We start from the raw sequence: 7,191 nt of genomic DNA, 5'->3' as shown, positions 1-7,191 counted from the left end.
ATCCCATTGAGCATCTTTTCACTCATTGAAGTGTCTATTCAAATATTCTGCCTGTCTTTAAAATCGGTTTGTTTTCTTATTGTTGAGCTTTGAGAATGCTTTAGATATCCTGGATATAATTCCCTTGGCCACATAAGTGATTGAAAATATTTTCTCCCAATCTGTGTGTGGCTCACTTTCATTCTCTTATGCCTTTCCCAGAGCAAAAACTTCTTATTTTGATGAAGCCCAAAGTCACGTTTTTCTCTCATAGACTGCATGTTTGATGTCAAGGGCTGTTTTCCAGAATCCCAACCCAGGATAGTGTGTAGACATCAATATGTTTCATAAGTGGGAAAGACTCTTTGATCCTCTCATTCAGCCTCTGCAATGGTTTGCAACCATGTTCTTTCGTTTTTCCTCTGCAGCTCTGCCCATGTGAACACACCCACACACTTCAGCACTACAAACACAGATTTCCTGTGTCACTGTGAACCTCAGCCCTCCCTTCCCAGGCCTCCTCCCAAAGATCACAAAAGTCACATTTTCCAAAGCATTTTTTTTTTTTTATTGTGCAGGGGAAAGTGCTGGGAGACTGGAATAGTCAGTGCTACTTTTATAGTTGAACACTCTCGATCCTCTTTCGCAAACTTATGCAAGTAGGAAAGGCATTCTGGAAGCCCATCTCCTCAAAAATACATTCGTACAGCAAAACTCGAGCTATGTATCAGCCAAACTTAATGCTCAAGTCAATTAATTGGCTGTGTTTTTCTTTTTATTAAATTAATTAATTTATTGTTTTAATTTATTTTTTTATTGCTTAAAGTATTACAAAGGGTATTACATATTGTTTTTCTATTTGTATTTTGAAACTACCTTCCCATATATTAAAAGTAAGAGATGTTTTTAGGGACTGCTCTTAATCCCGGATATAGCCTCTTCCTACTTTTCTTGGTTTGAAGTCAGCCATATCATAGTCGGTACAATAAAATAATGCTAGGAAAGAGGAGAGGGGGCAAGGGTGGAGTTGAAGGAGAATAAATGGTTCATTCCTGAGCACACAAAGTAAATCCTTTCTTCCATTTTTTAAAATTGATGTTAAAATATTATGAATTCTTTCCTTAATGTGCCCACGACTGTTTGTTATAAGACATAGCAATTCTTTTGTTGGGTGAATCTCTATTTAGTGTATGTTTGGAGTTTAGTAACACTGTCCCCTTAAAAAAACACCCACCCAAACATTGCAATTAGTTTTCACCTGGAAAAGGTCTCTTATGCCATAAGATGTGCCAGGTCAGAGGTCCTCGAAAATGGGAGTGAATCCTGTGTCAGTCACAAAGTCACTCGTTCGTGGTTCCCTTTTCCCACTTCCTGTTTGTCTGTCTGAGCTTCCTGCTTCTTCAGCTTCTGCATCCAGGACTTCGGTGTTTTCGTTCATCCTTCAAGTGACCATCGGCTGAAAGCAAACACGCGGGTAAAGAAAAAAGAAAGGGGAACGACATTCTTCTAGTTCTTCCCTGGGCAGCGAGAGAGTTGGTGTAGAGGCGCGAGAACCCTCAAGGCATACCAGGGCCAGGCCTGTGTCTGACCAAGAAAGCCCAAGTTGGACAGAGACTTTGGTTGCTCACAGATGCACGCAGACTAAATCCTAACATTTCTGTGAGAACCTTGGGTGATAAAAGGAAACCCCCAAGCCATTTCCCCCCCAGACAGCTGATAACATTGACAGCTTAGATGAGGAGGCAGGATGTCAGCAGCAGAATCACAGGGGAAATTCTGCCTTCTGCAAAGCCTCACCCATGTACTGCAAAACGTAGCCTGCAATGAACAGAAACACTGGTAAACAACATACTTTTATGACAAAGTAAATTCTCAATAATGTCCCACAAGTCAGCAGTCCTAAGCACGACATTGCTGTTGATTTTTTTCTACACTCTCTCAATTCCCTCCTGCTGGTTAGAGACACATTCTTTACCACCTAAGGAAGTATTCTTGATAATTCGTTTTCTGATACGAATCAATGTTGAACTTTATCAAATGTAAGTTCACAGTCTTTTCAAAGCATATGGCTTTTTAGTTCTTTTACCCATTGATTAATAAATCACTTAATGGTTTTCCTAATATTCAAGTATCCTTGCATCCCAGGGGTATTCTAGACACTTGGGATACATGAGTGACAAAACAGGGGCAGATCTCAAATTTCCTGTGGTGTGTGGTCTATTTAAGATGGTCTTTATAAAATGACTTAGGAATTATTCCTTATTTTTCTATACAGGCTGTTCAGCTCCTCACTGCTTCCACTGTGGGTTCCTTTGTGTGTGTGTGGCAGCTAAATAGATATAGTTCTTGCTCTTCCTTATTATTGCTTTATTGCGGTACAATTTAAATGCCATAAATTATTTTGTTTTATGTGTACAATTCAATGATTTTTAGTAAATTTATAACATATAGCATCAGTACAATGCAGTGTTTTTGTTGTTAATCCTCAACCCATGATATTTTTCCCATTGGTTTTTAGAGAGAGTGGAAGAAAGGGAAACTGTGTTTTAGAGAGAGAGAGAGAGAGAGAAACAGGAGAGAGAGAGAGAGAGAGAGAGAGAGAGAGAGAGAGAGAGAGAGAGAGAGAGAGAGACATTAATGTGAGACAGACATATCAATTGGCTACCTTCTGCATACACCCCAACTGGGACCAGGGATCGAATCTGCAACCTAGGTATATGCCCTCACCAGGAACTGAACCTGAGACCATTTGGTCTGCAGGCTGGCTCTAACTATGAGAAACACCATCTCAGGGATCGAATCTGCAACCTAGGTACATGCCCTCACCAGGAATTGAACCTGAGAATATTTGGTCTGCAGGCTGGCTCTCACTATGAGAAACCCCATCCCAGGGCAGTCCAGTGCAGTTTTAAAACAGCTTTACCACCCCCAGAAGGTTGCTTCCTGCCATTTCCAGTCAATCCTTGCTCTCACCCACAGCCCAGGCAACCGCTCATCTGCTTTCTGTCCCTAGAGGATTGCCATTTGTGGGTATGTTTTATACGTGGACTCATAATACGTTGTCTTTTGCATTCAGCTTCCTTCTCTTCGCATAACGTTTTTGAGGTTCACCAGGTGTAGCATGTGTCAGTACCTCATTCCTTTATATTCTGGGGTGGTGTTGCACAGCCTGGCGATCCTGCATTGTGTTTACCATCCAGCAGCTGATGGAGCCTGGACTGTTTCCAGTTTGACCATTATGAATACCCCTGCAGGGGACATTTGCATGGAAGTTTTGTGGACGTGTGTCTCACTTCCCACGGATAGATTCCTAGACGTGGAATGGCTGGGTGGCATGGTAAGCTTATGGGTAATGTTTTAAGAACCGTCCAGTTTAAAGAGAGTAGCTCCTCCTCTGTTCAGGGAGCTTCTTTTTCTCCTATCCCTTTCCCTCATCAGTGCAGGGCCTCAGTTTAGGAGCCAGCAAGACAGGGCCACCATTGATTTCTCTGGCGGGACTCTGGACACCTGGGGTGCACTGGCAGTCATGTGCCCCAGCCAGGCCTCCGTTCTGTGAGCACTTCTGGAAGTGGCTCTTGGGTTCTCCACCTGTCCCCCCACCTCCAGCAGTGATGCTCTTTTCTGGATGTTGGTGCAGATTCTTTATGGAACATTCACCCCTGTTCTTAGGCAGCTGTTCCCTATACAGTATACACTGAATTGTGGCTTGGTTAGCTTTTCTGTCAGGTCAGATGCTCACCACCTGCATCTTATAGAAATCCTCCCAAGAGATAGCACACAGATAGCATCCTTCCTTACTTCTACTTTCATTTTCCATTTTTCTTTCATTATCACTGAAGCAATTCTTTGGTTATTGCAATGGGTATTTGGAAATGGGACTGCTACACCATGAGGTCAAACCGCATGGAATTCCAAGTGGTTCTTCCTTCCTGAGCACTCGTAGAGTAACCTCCTTTCATGCTCCCGCGGCATTCCCGCTGTTCTTTCTTCTGAGCCCCAAAGAACATGGTCAGGCTCTATAGTTTCTGGGATGTCTTGGCTGACAGCTCCAAGCTGTACTGGTCCTTTCCTTCCCAGAGTGCTTTTTCCTTTATATTCTTTCTCCAATAATGAACCCCTCATCTGCTACCCTATCTCTACTTGCATACTCTGCATACATTGTGGTACTGGTAGAAACTGTTAGTATGCAAAAAATATAAGAGTTGGGGGGCTGAGAAGGATCTTAGCAAGCATCTTTGTCAACAACCTCATTTTATACATGTATAAACTTTGTTAACAGCAACAAGAATAATAAGCAAATCTATACGTACTTTACATGTCGTAAAGGACACATATATTGTCGCTTGTTGGTACAATGTCCCACTGGGCACAGAAGGGTGATTTGCCCAAGGTGACAGAGCTAGCTCTCGAAATGCTCAATTTCAAAATGTTTGGGATTTGCTTTGGTTTAGATTCTGTAAGTTCTTCCTAACACCGGGACAGATTCCTCTCAGTGATTTCATCTTTCTTGACCCACTTTAAGTCTTAAAATGTGTAGATTGGGAAACTCAGCCTTCAGGTCATTGAAGAGAAAACTGACATAGGACATTTACAAGTAACTTTTTTTAAAAAAAATAAAAAAAATGACAGCAAATAGGAGACAGAAAAATTAGCCATAATCCAACATCTCTGGAAAATAACCAGTCTTATGTGAATCTTGCCATTTTGTTTTTCTGTGCTATACCTCATGTGTATCTATGCTTTTCCTATGTCACAATGTGTGTGTATAAGATGTATTTTTTTTAACAAAATGTACTTACCCTATGTGTACTATTTTGGAGGAAGCAATTTTTAACTTTACCCATAAATTCAATGTGTTCCCATGAATTTAAAGCATTTACTTTAAGGCTACATAGTATTTTACTTTATGATATAGCATACTTCATTCAACCGACTCTGTGTTATTGGACATTTACTTGTATACATTTTTTACTGCAGTGAATACATTTGTAAATAAACTTAATATACATATATTATTGTTTTAACTAAATTATTAGAAGACATCCTTGATTAAAAGGACATGGATGCATTTGCCGTTTTGATATGTAAAGTCTGGTTTAGAGTTGGAGAGATCTATCCAGAAGGTGGTGGCTCTGTGATATTTGGGAGTTCAGGTATTGCCCCAGTATAAATAGGCCACACAGCCTATTGAACTGTCGGTCCTTGAGTAATAGTTACAGTGACTTTTGTCTTCCTACTTCCCTCCCTGCGTTTTTAAGGGGACTGCAAAGGGGATCTTCTTTAACCTAATATTAAAACTCACAAACACTCTAACCAGAAACTTATCAGACCATCTTGTTTAATCAAAGTCATCCAGAGTATGTATTTTGCAAAATCAACTTTTCTTAATCAAGTAAAGGAATGCATCTCTAGAGGCATATGTTTTTGGTGTAGAAATGGAGTCCTGCATCAGGTGGCAAATTAAGTTTGATGCCTTGCACCTACAATAGGATTACTACACAAAGCAGTTGGCTGACATATGTCTTAAAGGTCAATAAAAAAATTTAGAGTTGAATATGTGTTCAAGATGGTTTATTTCCATCCTTTTATTTTACAAATGAAGAAATGAAGGTTCAAAAGGGCCCAGAGAATTGCATAGCTGGCTTATGTCTGAGCTAGAACTTGAACCTGGGTCTCTTGATGCCTAATCAGATACACCTTTCACTGCACCATACTGCCTGCCCCTCTACCACAGGGCCAGGGGAGCTATTAAGTGTTAACGATTGTGTTACATTGGTAGACTGTGGCCTATCAGTTCCTCCAACTTTTGCCACTGCAAACACTGATAACCAGTCACTCTATTCTTCTAGTGAGCCTATACTAGGCCCCAGATGCCCCAACGTTACTCCCAGTCAAAAGGAATTGTCATTTGAGACAAAGCCTTCCCTGCAACCACTCTTTTTCAAAGTGGGGCTGTCCACTCCTCTTTCTCACACACACACACACACACACACACACACACACACACACACCATCAACATTGCTAACTGAAGAAAAGTTGGCTTTACAGGAAATACTATCCGTAACTGGAAACATCAGGAGTCCCTCGGTTCTTCCCCTTCATTAACTGATAAAATGACAGTGCAGGGGAAGTGGACGGGCAGGGTCTGTTCCGGAGGGAATGTGTACGTGTGTGGTACAGCATCTGCATAGTATCATCCTGCTGTGCTCAGAGAAGTCACTAACAGGTCTGGAAATGCAGGCCTGGGAAAACGAGCAAGTTGAAGTTCAGGGTGATAGCTGATGTGTGAAAAAAAAAAGCCTAATAGAATCTTGAAAAAGAGTGTTTTTATTATATACATATTTCAAACCGCAACACAGAGAATAAGTGTAATGAACCTCCATGTGTAGCTTTTACTGAAATTCAATAATTGTCAAGGTTTTGTCACATTTGCTTTATTTATTTGCTTTTCCTTTTATTTTATTTCTTTGCTGAGATGTTTTTAAGCCAATCCCAAGCACTATGCTTTCATTCCTCACGCTTGAGTATACATCTTTAAAAATATGAACATTTAATTTTTTTTAACAGTTATTGGTGGAGAGAGCTCCGTGTCTTCACTGGTTGCTAGTGGGAGTGGGCTCTTTGCGATATCCCAAGAAAAGGAATTTTCTGAGATTCGCTCGGGAAGATAAGATATCGTAGGAAGCTTTATTTCTGTGGAATCAACCCCCTGAGTTTCCAAGGTTCCATAGAAGTCCCGTTTTGCTTTCAGTAGAGCTAAAGTCAAAGTCAGTGTCCAGAGTCTCTGTACTATGGTGGGTATAATCCAATCCAGCATCAGGCTAGTTTAGTGTGTTTCCTGCTGCAGCCCATCAGTCCATTGCATCTGGGGTCTGAAGGGTCACATGGCTATGGAGGAAACATGGGCAAATGCAGGAAGCAGGAGGAAAACCAAAGGAACCAGAGAGCCAAGAGCCAAGAGTCACAAGAGAGCTCCTTTGAGGGATTTTGTAGTCCCAAATTTTCATGGGTGTGCAGTGGCCTTGCCTACTCTAGCCAATTCATGGTTCCCCAGGCTTGACTGATAGGCAAGTATCTTACCTATGTCATCTTGACTCACTGTGCATATGCCCATCTACCCCTTTGTCCAGCCCCTTCCCCCAGTGTTTAGCAGGGAATTGGCTGGTGGTTCCCTGGGGAGTGTGAATTTGCAGCTTCCTGGTGAAGCTTCC

The 7,191-nt window shown here is 41.5% G+C and overlaps 1 protein-coding gene across 1 annotated transcript in view; it reads left to right on the top strand.

The window, feature by feature from the left end:
• Window positions 1-7,191, top strand: part of ARHGAP25 (Rho GTPase activating protein 25) — a 67,599-nt gene that overhangs the window by 9,303 nt on the left and 51,105 nt on the right. Inside the window, exon 2 of the mRNA XM_015571503.1 lies at window positions 6,221-6,230. The gene's annotated coding sequence lies outside the window, so the exon portion shown is untranslated. The remainder of the gene's footprint in view (window positions 1-6,220; window positions 6,231-7,191) is intronic.

The sequence above is a fragment of the Myotis davidii genome, unplaced genomic scaffold (genome assembly GCF_000327345.1).
Source record: "Myotis davidii unplaced genomic scaffold, ASM32734v1 scaffold247, whole genome shotgun sequence".
NCBI lineage: Eukaryota > Metazoa > Chordata > Mammalia > Chiroptera > Vespertilionidae > Myotis > Myotis davidii.
This window is presented reverse-complemented; position numbering and strand designations above follow the sequence as displayed.